Here is a 19,920-nt window from a genome sequence, read left to right on the forward strand (position 1 = left end):
TTTTATGTATGTAATTGTATTTTGTTGTTTGTAGAAAGTTTAAGAAAATTAATAAAAATATGTTGGAACGAGAAGATTGCCAAGACCCTGAAACTGAGCTGCAGCACAGTGGCCACAACTATACAGTGGTTTAATAGGATAGGTTCCACTCAGAACAGGCTCACCATGGTCAACCAAAGAAGTTGAGTGCACGTGCTGAGCGTCATATCCAGAGATGTATGAGTGCTGCCAGCATTGCTGCAGAGGTTGAAGGGGTGGGAGGCGCACTGCATCAAATTGGTCTGCATGGCTGTCGTCCCAGAAGGAAGCCTCTTCTAAAGATGATGCACAATAAAGCCCACAAACAGTTTGCTGAAGACAAGCAGACTAAGGACATATATTACTGGAACATGTCCTGTGGTCTGATGAGACCAAGATAAACATATTTGGTTCAGATGGTGTCAAGCGTGTGTGGCGACAACCAGGTGAGGAGTACAAAGACAAGTGTGTCTTGCCTACAGTCAACCATGGTGGTGGGAATGTCATAGTCTGGGGAAGCATGAGTGCTGCCGCCACTGGGGAGCTACAGTTCATTGAGGGAAACATGAATGCCAGCATGTACTGTGACATATTGAAGGAGAGCATGATCCCCTCTCTTCGGAGACTGGGCCACAGGGCAATATTCCAACATGATAACTTCCCCACATCCAAAACGACCACTTCCTTGCTAAAGAAGCTGAGGGTAAAGGTGATGGACTGGCCAAGCATGTCTCCAGACCTAAACCCTATTGAGCATCTGTGGGGCATCCTCAAACGGAAGGTGTAGGAGCTCAAGGTCTCTAACATCCACCAGCTCTGTGATGTCATTATGGAGGAGTGGAAGAGGACTCCAGTGGCAACTTGGAAAGCTTTGGTGAATTCAATGACCAAGAGGGTTAAGGCAGTGCTGGTAAATAATGGTGGCCACACAAAATATTGACACTTTGGACCCAGTTTGGACATTTTCACTTAGTGGTGTACTCCCTTTTGCTGCCATCGATTTAGACATTAATGGCTGTATGTTATTTAGAGGGGACAGCAAATTTACACTGTTGTACAAGCTATACATTCACTACTTTACATTGTAGCAACGTGTCATTTCTTCAGTGCTGTCACATGAAAAGATATTATAAAATATCTACAAAAATGTGAGGGGTATGCTCACTTTTGTGAGATATTGTGTGTGTGTGTGTGTGTGTGTGTGTGTGTATGTATGTGTGTGTATGTATATATATATATATATATATATATGCTAAACTGCCTGCACGAAACTAACTAACCTGCCTACTCTAGCTCAAGTTCTCTTAATCTCCATGTTATCACACTACATTCAGCCACCGTGCAAGCAGCCCTATATAGTGTGGGGTGTGGACATGATTGGCCAAAGCATGCAGGTCAGGAATGGCGCTCAGCGGTGCTTGAATATGCCGCAAGCGCACATATGTTCAGTTCATCTGGGAACAAACAAACACCTGATGTTCGAGTCAAACTTACATTTGATTTGAACATCAAGACCATCCCTATCCAACACCTGAGGTGGCTCAGCAAGAAGAGCCACTGTTAGAGGTCATGGGTTCAGATCCCAGTCCTGACAGTACTCCCCTCCTTCCAGGATGTCTTAGGGCAGGAGTGCCCAATCTTTTGAAGAGCGAGGGCCACCTAAGCGACTTGGTAACCAGTCGCGGGCCACAATGAGGGGAGAGGGTACATGGCAGCCCACTCTACTCTATAGAGCACACTCTACTTTTTTCTTTTTGCGGATCGGATTGGAGGTAGGTGTTTGTAAGCGGACACAAGTCCATTTACATCTTCTACTTTTTAGAGGTGAATGGAGGGTCCAATTGGGTCGGACTGACCATGTGAAAGGGGCCTATGGCTCAGTGTAGGTCACCCCAGGATGCACTGCTCTGCACCTGCGGATCAGTTGGAAAGCAGCCCAGTAACCACTGCAGAACAGATATGCCCATATATACACTGTGATTTTAGTGATAAACTTACTATCAATAACAGTATTCTATTACATCACAGAGCAGGAGGTCACGGGCCACATCTGAGGGCTCCGCGGGCCACATGTGGCCCCCGGGCTACTGGTTGGGCACGCCTGTCTTAGGGTATGGGTTTATGAGAAAACCTCTGGTGGATTTCTCTTGTTAATCTAGGGGCATGAACATTCTCCTTAGGTTCCCAAGGATTTTCTGACTGGTCTACATCCTTCCCATTGAAGCAGGTTCTGTAATTTGTTCCTAAAGATCCTGTTATCAAATTTTCTCAACCACAAATTCTTCTTCACCTTGCACCTCAACAGGTGGAGGGGATGAGAGACTTCTCCCAGAGAAGGGGTTTACATGAAATCATTTGAGCAAGGATACATGAAACACGGGGTAACTCCTCTGTCAGGAAGTTTTAAGCAAAAACTGACTGGGTTAATTGGAGCGGAAACCTGGAAAGGTCCCAAAAATGTTTGGCCCAGCTTTGCAGGTGAAATGTGTACTTTCAAATTTTAGTTGATAACCAAAGTTTGACACCCTCATGAAAGGTAGAAAGTGATCTGTGATGTCTGACAGCAGCCTCTTTGTAATATTTCTGAGCCTCCTTCAAAGTCTCGATCAATTTTTCTTGAATCTCTTTCAATGTAGTTAATCTGTAGGGTAACAGCAGAAATTGCAGCTGAAATAAGGAGATCAGGAATGAAAACTGGATGATACCCAGTGTTTAACAAAAAAGGACTTTGTGGAGCTATGTTTAGAATTGTTATAAGCAAATTCTGCAGTGAGAAGATAGTCCTGAGGATAACTGACAAAACATTGATGGTGCTGCTCCAGAGTTTGATTGGTCCTCTTGGTCTGACTGGGATGAAAAGCGAAGGACAGATTAATTGTAACACCTAACGATGAACAAAAGTGTTTCCAGAATTTTTAAGTAACTGCTCTCCTCTATGTAACACTTCATCATTAGGGATTCCATATAATTTAAAGACTTCCTAAACCATCAGTTCCACAGTTTGTTCAGCAGTGGATACCCCCGTTACTTGTATTAAAGTGAGCCGTCCTAGTGAAACAGTCAACAACTACCACCATAGTGGTCATTTCTTTTGAGGCAGGTAAATCAACCACAAATTCCATAGAAATAGATCCCCATGGTCTTGATGGAACAGGAAGTGGTTGGAGTAATCCCAAAGGAGAAGATGGCTGTGTCTTACTGCGTGCACATGTCAAACACAAGGTCAGACAGTTCTTGAAATCTTTCTTGTAAGCAGGCCACCAAAAGGATTTTAATAAAAGTTCTTACTTCTTAGAAACAAAAAACAGGAAATTGCTCCAGGACTTTAAATAAGGTGAATGCGGTTAGCCAATAATTGACAGAGTAAATGCAGTCTCAAAATTGATTAAAATAGTCATGCAAATATAAACATGAATCAAAGCCAAGCCACTGAAATGATATATGCAGTAGAAAATGTCATTACACATATCATGGTATAAAATGTAAATTGCAGAGAACACAACGGCATAAAAAGTATCCCAACGCATTTCGCAAGACCATGCTCGCTTCATCAGGGGTAGATGCATGTGTAGTACATCTGTTGGGGGTATACTGAACCAAATAAGTATCAACACAGACATGATATCATGACAATTAGTCAAGAGGGTCCAAAAACGCATGGCCCTATATTCACCAAAGGCTGGATCAGACTACCAATTGCTTGATACCCAGAGGCGGCAGTAATGAGTGTCTGGCTCAGGAGCAGAGGAGGCAGAGGAAAAACCAACCCAACAGAACACAAACGGGGGGCAGACATGGCCGGGGTGGGGGAATGTGTCACCAAAGATATCAGTATCCATTAATAATGTCAACTGAAACGTGCTTTACCAGCTGCCATACCAGCATAGAAGTAAAGTAGTATATGATAAAAGGATGTATAGGCGTGAACCAAACTGGTTCAATAATGGTATGAGCTAGGAATCTAGGGGACAATGGGAAAAAAATAATAAAAAAAGAAATAAAAATAAAGAAATAAAGAAAATAAAGAAAATATGACAAAAACAGAGTGATAAAGTGTGTGTCCCATATAGCACGTATCCAAGTCCATTGTATATGTCAGCTAAGACAAGAATATATGTATGTCAGTTTGTACTATACCATCAGAGTAATCATGAAGTATACAATGTAATGAAAAAACTAAAAAAATTATATATATATATATATATATATATATATATATATATATATATATATATACATATGAACCAATGTTGTTCAAAGCTAGATGGACTTGGAAACTCGGAGACAGTGAAATGAATGAGATGAAGGCGTAATGATGTGTGCATGAATGAACCATAAGAGTTAATATAATAATGTATGAGGCAATGTATATGACAGACAATGCTAAAGTTAAATACTCAAATGTGAAGGGAGTGATTGGATGATTAGCATCCATCAAGGAGTGTGGACTCACCTTGAAGGAAGCAAACTGCTGCATGTGAGGGAAACAGGAAGTGACAAACAGATCCCAGCCATGACTAGTCCTCAATTAATATCCCCAAAGGGCCCAGTGAGCTTCGCCTCCAATGCCATGTGTGTGCTACAAGGCAAGTGAACGCTTCTTATGCCGTGTACATGCGACCAGACTTTCCAGCAGAGTAGGTCCAACGGGATCAGTCCATTGGACTATCCGATCGTGTGTGGGCTAATCCGGTCGTTTTTCATTATAAAAATCAGGACCTAGAAATAGAACATGTTTCAAATCTGTCCGATAGACTCAATTCCTATCGGGAAAACCATTTGTCTGTATGCTGGTCCGATTGACCAAATACGATGCAAGGGAAGCTACTGGCTATTGAACTTCCTTTTTTAGTCCCATCTTACGTCATCACGTACAAAACGAACAGACTTTAGAACAGACTTAGTCCGTTCATGTGTGGCCAAGTCCGTTCGCTCAGAAGTCCGTCGGAAAAACCTCTGAAAAGTCGGGAAGACCGTCGGACCTAGTCTGGTCATGTGTACACGGCATTAGAAACCCTAAAATGCCAACCGTACTGATTCAGGTACATAGAGATGATGTTCTTGAGTCCAAAATTTGTTTTTGTACTTAAGGTTAATATCCTTAGGAGAATGATTTAGAAGTGAGTTGTTCTTATACCCCTCTTTGAAAAGACTAAGGCATGTCTTGGAACTTATGGCCCCTAGAAAGTTATTTTAAAGCAGGATTGTACATTCAGAGTTACTTTCCTGGAGGGGCTCAGGCAACATCCTTGAAAAGGCGTTGTTAGAACTGCTATAAGGAAAACTATATATTTTATCATTTTTAATTTTTGGACTATATGAGGCAGTTTTCAAAAACGTCAAAGGATAGTGTCAGCTTATGTTTGACTATCCCAACAGGCAGAAACGGAATTAATTTGGTCTGTAAACGAGATGCTTACAGAACAAATCCTCTGGTCAATGGAGTTTCTTTTAGCTATACACGCCTGAAATTCAGGAGGATATTTTATTCCCTGGAGGCCGGGCTTAACCTGGTATGACACGATGGTCATACAACTGTGAATCCAACTTTGCCCTGCGGCTTGAAGTCCGAAATCCATCCGACTTAAATGAATGAGGATCCGACCTTGATCCCAACAATGCAGGCACTTTGTGTCTGGTATAAATATTTAGGGGGAACTCCACGCCAAAACTAAAAAAAAAAACGGCATGGGTTCCCCCTTCAAGAGCATACCAGACCCTTACGTCTGGTATGGATTTTAAGGGGAACCCAATGCCGAAAAAACAGCATGGGGTCCCCACAAAATCCATACCAGACCCTTATCCGAGCACGCAGCCCAGCAGGTCAGGAAAGGGGGTGGGTATGAGCAAGCGCCCCCCTCCTAAACCTGTACCAGGCCACATGCCCTCAACATGGAGGACTGGGTGCTTTGAGGCAGGGGGGCCTTGCGTTCCCACCCAAAAGCACCTTGTCCCCATGTTGTTGAGGACAAGGGCCTCATCCAGACAACCCTGGCTGTTGGTTTTTAGGGTTTCCCGGCAGGGGGCTTATCAGAATCTGGAAGCCCCCTTGTTAAATATCCCAGCCCCCCACCCTATGTGAATGAGTATTGGGTACATTATTGAACCAGTTTGGTTCACGCCTATACATCGCCTATACATCCTTTTATCATATACTACTTTACTTCTAAAGTAAACTACTTTACTTCTATACTGGTATGGCAGCTGGTAAAGCACGTTTCAGTTGACATTATTAATGGATACTGATATCTTTGGTGACACATTCCCCCACCCCGGCCATGTCTGCCCCCCGTTTGTGTTCTGTTGGGTTGGTTTTTCCTCTGCCTCCTCTGCTCCTGAGCCAGACACTCATTACTGCCGCCTCTGGGTATCAAGCAATTGGTAGTCTGATCCAGCCTTTGGTGAATATAGGGCCATGCGTTTTTGGACCCTCTTGACTAATTGTCATGATATCATGTCTGTGTTGATACTTATTTGGTTCAGTATACCCCCAACAGATGTACTACACATGCATCTACCCCTGATGAAGCGAGCATGGTCTTGCGAAATGCGTTGGGATACTTTTTATGCCGTTGTGTCCTCTGCAATTTACATTTTATACCATGATATGTGTAATGACATTTTCTACTGCATGTATCATTTCAGTGGCTTGGCTTTGATTCATGTTTATATTTGCATGACTATTTTAATCAATTTTGAGACTGCATTTACTCTGTCAATTATTGGCTAACCGCATTCACCTTATTTAAAGTCCCGGGGCAATTTCCTGTTTTTTGTTCCTAAGAAGTAAGAACTTTTATAAAAAAATAAAACACAGTACACAGGTTTTTAAAGTCATTTATTAAGGCAGCTCCGCTTCTGAATTCTTCTCATCGCTCCTTTCTTCTGCCTCCTCTGCTGATGTCTTCTGCCTCTGACAGTTCTTCTCTCTCCGAGTCTTCTCCACTGATGTCTTCTAGTCCTCTCTGGTTCTTTTCCTTCTATCCGCTGTCTTCTGCCGGGTCTTCTCCACTGACTTCTCACTCTTTTGCTGGGTCTTCTCCGCTGTCTTCTCCTTCTGTTCTTCTTCCGATGTTGAATCGACACCACTACTTATATTGGCATGGGCAGGGCCATCTGGTGATGTCACATAGAGGCCCTGCCCCTTATGATGTCCCCACCTCATCATGCGCTCACTCGTCCCCACCCACTTTACTGACCTGCTGGGCAGCTTGCTTGGATAAGGGTCTGGTATGGATATTGGGGGGACCCCACACTGTTTTTTCGGCATGGGGGTTTCCCTTAAAATCCATACCAGACCAAAGGGCCTGGTGTGCTCTTGGAGGGGGAACCCATGGCTTTTTTTTTTAGTTTTGGTGTGGAGTTCCCCTTCACGATCATCAGAGCACAAGTCGCATGCCAAACTCAGTTAAGACTGCAATCCGACTTTGATCCGACTTCAGTGATATTCAATGGGTTGAAGTAGGATCGAAGTTGGACCAAAGTAATACAGGGAGCATTTTTAAAGTCGTACCAAATTGTGCGGTACCAGTTAAGACACTTCTCATAGGGAAACATTGATTTTCACATGTCATGCGACATGAGCTCCCAATGTCGGAGCGTTTGTCATACCAGTGTGAACCCAGCTTGAGACTGCATTATCTTGACGAACCAACAAACTGTATTTGACCAGATGGGGAAGAAAACAGAAATCCTTGTTTAGGGAGACGTCCACTGCATTGTGTTACCTGTGGACCAAATAGTTAACAGCCTGGTTATTCAATGACTCACCCTTGTCTTAGCTTTGAAAACGACAAACACAATATGAAACCCCACTCACAGAAATGAACTGTTTGTAACAATCTAATATTTCAATAGCTCAAAGTATTTATATAATATAAGTCAGTTTATATACTTTATAAATCAAATCAATCTTTGCAGTTCTAACAGCTTCAACTTTTCTGGGAAGGTTGTCCACAAGTTTTAGAAGTGTGTCTATGGGAATATTTGACTATTCTTCCAGAAGCTCATTTGTGAGGTCAGGCACCGATGTGGATGAGAAGGCCTGGCTTGCAGTCTCCGCTCTAATTCATCCTAAAGGTGTTCTATTGGGTTGAGGTCAGGTCTCTGTGCAGGACAGTCAAGTTCCTCCACCCCAAGCTCTCTCATCAATGTCTTTATGGACCTTGCTTTGTGCACTGGTCTAAATCATTTGGTGGAGGGGGGATTATGGTGTGGGGTTATTTTTCAGGGTTTGGGCTAGGTCCCTTAGTTCGAGTGAAGGGAACTACTAAGGCGTTAGCACACCAAGACATTTCTGGCAATTTCATGCTCCCAAGTTTGTGGGAACAGTTTGGGGGTGGCCCCTTCCTGTTCCAACATGACAGCGCACCAGTGCAAAAAGCAAGGTCCATAAAGACATGGATGAGACATGGATGAGCAAGTTTGGGGTGGAGGAAATTGACTGGCCTGCACAGAGTCCTGGCATCAACCCGATAGAACCCCTTTGAGATGTATTAGAGTGGAAATGAAAAAACCAGGCCTTCTCCTCCAACATCAGTGCCTGACCCAAATGCGCTTCTGGAAGAATGGTCAAACATTCCCATAGACACACTCCTAATCCTTGTGGACAGCCTTCCCAGAAGAGTTGAAGCTGGTATAGCTGCAAAGGGTGGGCTACCTCAATATTGATCCCTGCGGACTAAGACTGGGATGCCATTAAAATCAGGGGTCCTGCAGCCTGATAGGACAGTCAGAGGAGAATTAAAACTCCTCCTACAAGCTTTAAGCAGAAACTGATGAAAAGGTATTTACAGTGCCTTGAAAAGGTATTCATACCTTTTGAAATGTTCCACCTTTTGTCATGTTACAACCAAAAACGTAAATGTATTTTACTGGGATTTTATGTGATAGACAAACACAAAGTGGCACATAATTGTAAAGTGGAAGGAAAAACATAAATGTTTTTCAAAATTATTTACAAATAAATATCTGAAAAGTGTGGCATGCATTTTTATTTAGCCCCTTTTACTCTCTGATAACCCTAACTAAAATCTAGTGGAACCAGTTGCCATCAGAAGTCACCTAATTAGTAAATATAATCCACCTATGTGTAATTTAATCTCAGCGTAAATACAGCTGTTCTGTGAAGCCCTCAGAAGTTTGTTAGAGAACCTTAGTGAACAAACATCATGAAGGCCAAGGAACACACCAGACAGGTCAGGCATAAAGTTGTGGAGAAGTTTAAAACAGGGTTAGATTATAAAACATCTCAAAGAGCACTGTTCAATCCATCATCCGAAAATGGAAAGAGTATGGCACAACTGCAAACCTACTAAGACATTGCCGTCCACCTAAACTGACAGGCCGTGCAAGAAGAGCATTAATCAGAGAGGCAGACAAGTGGCCCATGGTAACTCTATAGGAGCTGCAGAGAGCCACAGCTCAGGTGGGAGAATCTGTCCACAGGACAACTATTAGTTGCGCACTCCACAAATTTGGCCTTTATTCAAGTGTGGCAAGAAGAAAGCCATTCTTGAAAGAAAACCATAAGAAGTCCCATTTGCAGTTTGCAAGAAGCCATGTGGTGGACACAGCAAACATGTGGAAGAAGGTGTTCTGTTCAGATAAGACCAAAATATAACTTTTTGGTCTAAAAGCAAAACCCTATGTGTGGTGGAAAACTAACTGCATATCAACCTGAACATCATGTTGTGGGGATGATTTTCTTCAGCAGAGACAGGGAAGCTGATCAGAGTTGATGGGAAGATGGATGGAGCCAAATGCAGGGCAATCTTAAGCCGCGTACACACGCGGGGACTGTTCGCCCAACTTTGTCCGTCAAACAGTTTCGTCAAACAGTCCGCTCAAAATTAGCATGGACGGACATGCCCACACACGACGAACGAACAGTTTGCTGAAACCGTGCGCGATGACGTGAACGGCACGTACGACGGGACGAAAAATACGACGTTCTATACACTGCATTATAACTTTCGGCGTGTAAATCCTTTCTGAGCATGCGCGGAACTTAGTTTGACGAACAAGCCTACACACGGGCGGACTGTTCGCTCAAACAAGGTTTCAGCGGACAGTTTTACGGAATTTCAGAAAAACCTTGTTCGTCAAACTGTCCGCTGAAACTGTCCGCTGAAAGCCCACACACGAGCGGACTGTCCGCCCAAACACTGTTCAGCGGACAAAGTTGGGCGAACAGTCCCCGCGTGTGTACGCGGCCTTAGAAGAAAACCCGTTAGAGTCTGCAAAAGACTTTAGACTGGGGCAGAGGTTCAGCTTCCAGCAGGATAATGACCCTAAACATACAGCCAGAGCTACAATGGAATGATTTAGATCAAAGCATATTCATGTGTTAGAATGGCCCATTCAAAGTCCAGGTCTAAATCCAATTGAGAATATGTGGCAAGACTTAGAAATTGCTGTTCACAGATGCTCTCCATCCAATCTGACAGAGCTTGAGCTATTTTGCAAAAAAGAATGGGTAAAAATGTTAAGCCTCGTACACACAATCAGACTTCCCGACAACAAAACCATGGACTTTTGTTCAAAGGGTGTTGGCTCCAACTTGTCTTGCATACATACGGTCACACAAATGTTGGCCAACAATTATGAAATTAGTGACATACAAGACGTACGACGAGCAGATAAAAAGGAAGTTCAATAGTCATGCACCAACCTTTGGGCTCCTTCTGTAATCTCCTGTTTCTCTCGTGTTACTAGAAGTTTGGTGAGTGACGATTTACGCTTTTCAGCCTCGTGCTTTTCAGCTTGTTTCTGCTTTTCAGTGTGTTCTATATATAGCTCAATTCTGATTTTCAGTGCGTACTTTTCTGGTCGTTTCTGATTTTCAGGTCCTGCTTGTCAGATCCTTTCTGATTTTCAGTGCATTCTCTCAGTTTGTACTGAGCAGCCATTTGTTTACTAGCCAAGTGGCGTTCTCGTTGGAGAGATTGTGCTGTTGTTGGGCTTGGCGTTATTGCTTTGACTCAAGTCCAGTCCATGAACAGGGGGTGAGGTTCTTGGACCAAGAATTGGTTGCTGAATCATGACCAATTCTGTCATATGCCTTTGCTGTGGGAATTCTAGGAGAATAATCCTGATGAATTCAGGAATTATCTCCGGATGACGGACCCACTTTCAAGTCGTCTTGTAGGTGCAAAGTGGTTTTGCCTTTATGAAATAAGCCCCAGTGTGTCAACATGTGCTAGATCCCATCATGGAGATTAATGGATGTGTTTCGGGGGTGCAACCCCTTCCTCTCACCAATTTAGTTTGGAGGAAGGGGTTACACCCACAAAACACCTACATTGATATCCATGATGGGAGATAGCACATGTTGACACACTGTGTGTATCTTCAAAAATTGGCTTTGTAATTCATTTAAAACGGTAAAAACACATACAACATAACGACAACGCTAAAATCTTATTTTTGTTTAGATTTTTTCTAAAATATCTATGATGTTGCTGAGTCTTTTTTGAACATCATGAATGTTTTGTTTCATTTGTTCCAAATCACGATTGCACACCATGATCGCCATGATCAGGATTTGTGCACTTGCACTGCTGAAGTAAGTTTCTTGTTCCACAACATTCACATCACCTAAAAATAAAAAAACACATCATGTATTATAAATATGCAGGCATCCATCTATTACCTGAAGCTAGGGTCTCAGACACTGACCTTTTGTCAACACCATTTCTACTGCTTCATCCAACACTTCCTGAACATCTGCATCCACATCTTCAGGGTGTGTGGTGAGTTGCCTTTCTTCATTCGGCGTTGGGTTACTGGTGTCCTCAGATGTCCCTACTCTTTTCTCCCCTATGTGAATACAAAAAAGGTATACTTAACAGACAGATATATTAGGCTAGAAATAGTTATATGAAACATTGCTTGATGATTAATTTTTCACTTTCAAAAGCTGGAATACTTACCTGTTTTGTGCAAGTTTCACACATGGAGAGACCCCTAGTATCCACTGGAGCACCTGCATAGGACACCATAACACCTATGGTGTCTCACACTAGTGCTCCTGCATCCACATGTGTAAACAGCTGCTGAGTGTCCTCTCCTGACACTGAATAAAGTTGTCATTTCATTATAGTTTCAAACACATCTAGGCAACAATGTAATAAACTTATTTTAATCAAAATAGGCCTGAACAAATGTAGTTAACCTGCATCTGACAAAAACAATGTATTAGTGGTCGCACAATGTTTAATACAAACGATTCCTGTTTTTGGCATTTAAAACTGTACAACAGTAAAGAAAAGCACATGGACCAGCACAAAAGTAATAATAATAATAGGAACACATGACAAATAATTACTTTTTTGCAGATCTTTCCTGATCTTTCTATACTGATCTTGTTCCCTCAGTTTCAGGTCTGACTAGCATTTGCTCTATTGATTCTTGGATCGTCATATCCCAAAAGTCCTGTGCAGACTTCTGACAACTTTAGCCATGATCTTGGCCTTTCTCACATTGGGGTTTCTGTATGGCCCATGATTCCCATCATAGTCTGTCCTCTTTAAGATGTCCACCATCTCCATCATCTCTTCAAAGGACATATTTGAGGCCTTATATCTTCTCCTGGATCATGAACTGCCTTGCTCCAGGCTTTTGTCATTGCTGCTATTATCATGCACCTGCTGACTCTCCTCCATTTGCTCTCCCACTGGCCCGAAATAGAAGAGGCATGGAATGCACTAGAAAGAAGGACAGGGGCGGAGCTTGACACATGCACCGTGTATCTAAAGCATAACGAGCGGTCACTGTAATGAATGTAGGTACTATCTGTGAGTGGATCATTTTCGCACAAAGGGATGTTAAAACAAAGGTATAATTGTATATTGGGGCATCAGTGGTTAGTGGCCTATACTGCTTATAGATTGAAGCCTATATTGGGACACGATTAGGAGAGTTTAGCCTGGCATTAGGGTTTGTCTTGTGTTGTGTCTTGCAGATAAAATGGTTGATAAATTTACGGCCCCAGATTTCCTGCCTGACTTTACCGAAAAATACCAGGAGCTGTCATGTCTCTGGCAAGTAAAATGCAAGGACTATTCAAAATTAGTGAAGCCTGTGTATCCCATGGCAGGCATCAACTATTTGAAATCTCAAATTTCATAGCCTGAGGAGCACATATAATAGGGAGTGCAAGGATTACCAGAGATCTGGAGCAGCAGCAGATGAGGTATATGTCCCCAGGCTGTGGTACTACCACAGCCTGCGTTTTTTGTCCAACCGGACAGAACCCAGGCCATGGCTAACAACACTTCCTTCAACATCAGCTGAGGCTCCTGAGGTCCAACCTGGGCCTTCCATCCAGGAAGAAGATGTGGAGGAGCCCAGCTTGACCCAGGTATAGCATTGTTGAACATATTTCTTGTAAAAAATGTAATGATGTTAACTAGATATTATTGATCACAAATTTCTGATTTAAAATGTGATTTACATATCAATAGTAATAGCCAAAAATAATAGTAGCCAAAAATGATTGGGACAAGAGAGAAAAATGCTGGGGTCAGAATGATAGTCTTTTCTATTTGATAACATTCCATTTGCAGCCGTCATGAGCTCAAAATTGTGTGTGATGACCAAAAACCTAAAACTGTGTAACATTTTCTACACAGGAAAGTCAGCCTCAGCCAAGAGGAGGCAGTTGGAAGCAGCCTGACAGAATCACAAGTCCCTCCCCTCCGCCCTCCAACCAAAAGGGTCAGGAAGTCCAGAAACCTGGAGGAGGCCATGGCTGCTTTTCTTCGCCATGCTACAGTGGCAATTAGCATGGCCCCTGATGGCCAGGAGGCGTTTGGATAGGTCAAAGGCAATAAATTAAAACAGAGGAGGAGGAGGCCCAGTGCACTATATGCACTATATGCAAGGAAATAATTATCCAGGCCCTAAACAAGGGGATGAGGGGCAAACTTACCTGTCAAACACACCTCAGTGAGTTGGACCATGCTCCTCCACTGCCTCCACCAACAACATGGCCAACCCACCCACCACAGCAGCATGGAAGGAAGTCCGGAAGTAAGTGTCGAGAGTGATGGCCTGGGTTTGGTGTGGTCTGGAAAAAAATGCAGGCTGTTGAAAGACCACAACCTCGGGACATATATGTCATCTGCTGCTGCTCCCGATCTCTTGGAATGCCTGGACTGTATGGTGCACCCTATTAAATGGACTCCTAAAGTTACCAATTTGGACAGTCAAATAATTGTTGTCTGCCCTGGGGTACAATGGCTTCACCAATTCCAAACAAGTTAGTTAAACCGCGCTCCCTTACAAAGTGCAAGTGCGTAAACAACAAAATAGTTGACACAACAAATCTAATAAAAAATTCCAAACACCATAAGTGCTTAATAAACTAAAGTCCAAAATATAAATGTTGATGTGTTCAAATAAAATATTGTTCAAGCTTGACAGACAAAATCTGAATGATTTCTGGATAAGGTATTAATAATATTCAGCAATCATCACAAGGGTTAATCTTCCACCACCAACAACAATCACACAGTCTACTCACCAGAAAGTAGTGGCTCTCATTGCAAGAGTCAAATATGCTTATATGGAAAATGCCAATTGGAAAATGCCTCTAGGAGATTACATGCTTTGACTACAGCACACAACTCAGCTTCCTTTGTTGACATCTGAGGAGGCAATGCTTCCTGATGTAAAATAATATCTGTAGTGATTACAGTAAACCCTGTGTGTGGCTGTAAAATCTGGAACCATCACTGAACAGATGTGTGCATCTAATAAAGACTCATCTTTTGCTGGTGTGACAGAGGCCCTTTCTACCTCCATCAGAGCCATACAATCATGAGAAAAACTCTACATAAGTACCATTTGTTGCATCTTCCTTATCAATTATAGGAAGAAGAGTAGCTGGATTTAAAGTAACACATTGATTGTTAAATTTGATGGAGCAAAAAGAGCAGACTGGCACTTGTCAAATCCACTTCCAGATACATGTCTGGTTTTTACTAGTTACTTTGTCTATCAGCAAAATGCAGGCTGCAATGGCTCGCATACAACTGGGGTAACCTTGGATGACAGGGTCTAATGAGGCTGATAGATACATACATACATACAGGCCTCTGTCTCCATGTAGCTGGGTGAGTACACCTGCAGCAAATCCATTGCCTGCATGACAAAACAAGGAGAAAATCTTAGTATAGTCAGGAAGTCCAAAGGCGGGAGCTTCAGACAAAATTTTAATAAGCTCCTTCATCTGCAATTCATTGTCCCATGTGAGTTTGAAAGGGTTTCTAGTGGCACCCTCATACAGAAGAGCCATAAGTTATGATGCATTTGGAATCCAGTCCCTACAATATCAAACTAACCCCAGGAACATAGATGATGTTCTGATGTTATGGACAGGTACAACCAGGGGTGGACTGACAACTCATGGGGCCCCCGGGCAATAGGAGATTATGGGTCCCTCCAGGCAATCCGAGATTATGGGGCCACACAGTATACAATCACACAGTACACACCTACATGTACACACAGTATATAAAGTCATGTTTCTATTGGCTGAGAAGGTACTGGAGAGGTGGGGCAGCTATAATCTCAGGATTTTTAGACCAAAAGGATGTTGGTAAGGAACATTTCAGAGACAGATGTAAAAAAAAAAACACAGATTTTTACATACTGTCCCTGGTTTTACTAAGGGTGGAAACCCTGATGAGGCCCCCTAGTGGCTTGGGGCCCTCGGGCAGTGCCCGAGTGGCCCAATAGTCAGTCCGCCCCTGGGTAAAACTACTGAACTGGCTAATTTTATGTCTGACCTTGGCAAAAATGCATATAATTAAAAACTGACTATGCATCAGGATAAATGTCTATTCTCATTTTTTGATAGGACTGTGATGATCCAGGAGGATGGGGGTATAAGTACTACTCTATATCGTAAAGAGACAGAAGGGAATATCCTGCTACATGCTATACAAGCTTTCACCCTCACTCTAATAGATAGCATTGCCTACAGTCAATATTTGAGACTGTGCAGGATATGCTTAGATAATGACTTTTTTAAACATGAGGCAGATCTCCTACTGGAGAGATTAGCTAGTTGTGGATACTCTAGAACCTCAATAAAAAAGGCCTTTAAAGAGCCTTGAAACAAACTAGACAAGAAGCATTATCTAAAAGAATCAGGAAAAATTATGCTGATACAACTAGGGTTATAATAACCTACAATGGCCAACACTCCTGTGTTCGCGAGATATTAAAAAAGCATTTGTACCTACTCACCAATGATTGCATCCTTAACCACTTCAGTCCCGGGAGGATTTACCCCCTTCCTGACCAGAGAACTTTTTGCGATTCGGCACTGCGTCACTTTAATTGACAATTGTGCGGTTATGCGACATGGCTCCCGAACAAAATTGACGTCCTTTTCTTCCCACAAATAGAGCTTTCTTTTGGTGGTATTTGATCACCCCTCTAGTTTTTATTTTTTGCGCTATGAACAAAAAAAAATTAGTGACAATTTTGAAGAAAATGCATTATTTTTTACATTTTGCTATAATAAATATACCCCAAAAATACATAAAAAAAAGATTTTTTTCCCCTCAGTTTAGGCCGATACTTATTCTTCTACATATTTTTGGTAAAAAAATCGCAATACGCAATTATTGATTGGTTTGCGCAAAATTTATAGCGTTTACAAAATAGGGGATAGTTTTATGGCATTTTATTAATAATTTGTTTTTTTACTAGTGACTGCAACATTATGGCGGACACATCAGACATTTGTGACGCATTTTTGGGATCATTGTCATTTACAGCATATCATACAGCATAACATACAGCAATCAGTGCTATACAAATGCACTGATTCCTATGTAAATGACACTGGCAGTGAAGGGGTTAACCCCTATGTGGCAGTGTAGGGGTTAAGTGTGTCCTGGGGAGTTTCCTGGGGGGCGTGGCTACATGTGGCACTTTACTGATCTCTGCTTCACAGGGAGCAGAGATCAGTGGCACTGTCACTAGGCAGAACAGGGAGATGCTTGTTTACATTAGTCGTGTAATCACTGTGTTTAAAATGTCCTTTTAGTGCAAAATATATTATTACATGTGTAGCGCCGGTACTCCTAATGAGTACGCACTATGTCTGTAAATTTATTTTTTCCTTGAACTGTAGTTGACTTTTAGGGTTAATTGTTCTAAATTATGCTTTGGCATCAGTTTGGCTGGGCTGTATTAAGGCTCTGCCTGGTCATAGGTGGGGTTCGCACCTGTGAGAGGCCTTAGAATGAATTGGGCACCAATCTCTCTCTCGGAGCCAATCAGTGGGTGCGTTTGTTCCGCTGTGTATTCCGGGAGAGGGTACTTAAGGTGCTGAAGTCACGTGGTTCTGGGTTCCGGTCCAGAAGTTGTTGCTGACTCCATGGTCCTGGTCCTCCTGACCAGCCCCCAGAGGCCCTCATGGCCTGGGGTGCGGATCTATCCATTTCCGAGCCTCGGAACTGGTTAGTTCAAGGAGTGGTAACTGGAAGGAGGATTCTAAGGTGTTCCGGTGCCGTCTTGGGTTTGGAGAGGCCCAGCAACTCTACATGCAACCAGGGGAAGATTCTTCAGTAAGAGGGCCACGCACAAGGCTGGCTGCTCGGTAAGAGCCTGGAAGCTGAGTTGCCATGGACATTGATTGAATCCACATTTCTTACGGTATCGTCAGGCCGGCTGCAAGATTCTGTTACAGTAATAAAAGTTCCTACTTCTATCCTTTCGGTTACAACCAAGTCTGTGAGAGAGACTTTGCAAGGCTAGAATTACTTGTTGGCTTCTAGATCCAAGGTCAAGGATTTATCCAACAGTTAAAGAATCCAGTTACGAGTGGCTTTTCCCTGGATTATGCACAGAGAGAGACTTTTATTGAAGTCAGCAGTTCCAAGCACCTGAGCTAAACTTTATCCTGATAGTAGACAAAGCAGTTTGGGACTTTAAATGAGGCACGGGTTAGCGCCTCCATCCCGGTATTTGGCACAATAAAGAGGGAAAAAGCTAAAACTTTATCCTGATACCCTCTATTCCCAACTTAGAGACTGAGTTTGTTCAACTGCTTTATGCAAATAAAAATCCTAACAAGGAATTCAACTGTCGGTCTCTACGGTTACTGGGTCATCAACCCTGGGAACCCCTAGACAAGGACAATGAGTTACGAGCTGGTGGAGGTAATCCGTAAGCCCAGAAAAATTCAGCCGCTCCTTCGGGGGGTAAGTGCTACACATGTTGTTTGATACATAGATAAGAAAGGGCTTTTAAAAACTACTAAATAGAAATATGTTATTAAAAGCTAGCAAATAAAACAATTGCAAAAGTAAAACCTTGAGAGGGGAGGGGGGAGTAGAGACAGAGAGAGAGTCTAGCAGAAGATGTTTCTGTGTGTTAGGTGAAGGTTACAGAACACATTTCAACAGCGTGAACAAAATGGAGTCTCTTGTGTTTAAATGAACAATACAGTGAAAGTCCATGTCAATTACGTTTAGGCAGGCAAGATCCCTGAGAGATCGGCTAACACAAAGTCATTTTACACACACAAAAAGGGAGGATTTAACCCTGAGGGGTATGAGGAAGTGTAATTCTTGCAATTTTTGTCCATGTATTTTTAAGAATCGGACTATGTACCTGCCCAACCAAAAACTACATTCCATTATACACCACATCAAGTGTCAAACGGTTGGCATGGTATATATCACGTTTGTTAAGTGCGGAAGTTTTTATATAGGCAAAAACCAAACGTCCTTTTTGGCATAGAATCAAGGCTTGTGTATATTACGTTAATGGTAATCTACTATATATGCCAATAGGATGTCATGTGAATTTCCAGCACTCGGGATACAATGCGGTCACTGTCATCAAATTTGCAGCATTTTAACATATTCCAATGGACCTGAGGGGTGGTGATTCGACAAGAGAATCCTGCAAAGAGAAATGTGTTGGATTCATACTTTAAGGGCCACCATATCCCCGGGTTTAAATGACGCAATGAGCTATAAACCTTTTCTATAGTGTCCATCCATAGGATCCAAGGGTGGGGATTGGTTTCAACCTATTGGCTTCTGATATGGGATATTCTACCTATTTGTCCAGTTGTTGATGTTGTTAATTGTTACGTGTTTTCTATATTATATGTGTCAGTTATTATTATTCTTAGTCTTTGTCTATTGTGTGCCTGATGGTCTAACCTGGTTGAGATTGGAATGATTATTATGTGTATGAACGGATATACAGTTTGGAATCCAAAATATACATAGCTAATGACTCTATTTCCTTTCCTGCTGGGCACATCCCGCTAGCATGGGAGTCTCCCTATTGATTGTGGGGATGCCTGGGCTGCTGGGGAGGCATTGTCTAATATCTGGATGGGACACTTCTGGGCATGCACGTTGTCCCCCTATGCTGGAGAACATGTGAACTTGATGGAGTGACGTCATTGACCAGAGGTTTCTACGCCCGCGGCCCCTGTATCGATGTCACAGACAGGGATTTCCTAGGCATGCGCGATGCGAAGCATTAAGGTGACGTGGATGTGACACGGTGATGTCAGCGGTGTGCTGCACGCACGTGCACAACTGAGGGCACTTGCACATACATAACCGCAGTTATGTGGTTGTGTGCGGTTATGTTTGCGCAGCAGACAATGCCACTGGCTTATGCACATCAAAATACTGTAGGATAAGTGGACTGGTGTCAGAAACCATGAAATCAGGCTGAGACAGAAGTACAGTTAAATCACACTTGTTTAATAATAAAAGTAAAAATAACAAACGTAGTCAAAACATAGCCAAAGTTCAGTAACGGATAGTCAGCCAAGCCTGAAGTCAGGGACCAATGTAGTGGAACAGCACGCAGGATCTGGAGCCAGTAGGGATTTTTAGCAAAGCAAGTCTT

The sequence above is a fragment of the Lithobates pipiens genome, unplaced genomic scaffold (assembly GCF_037356315.1).
Source record: "Lithobates pipiens isolate NorthernLeopardFrog02 unplaced genomic scaffold, aLitPip1_a1.2 Scaffold_30, whole genome shotgun sequence".
Classification (NCBI taxonomy): Eukaryota; Metazoa; Chordata; class Amphibia; order Anura; family Ranidae; genus Lithobates; species Lithobates pipiens.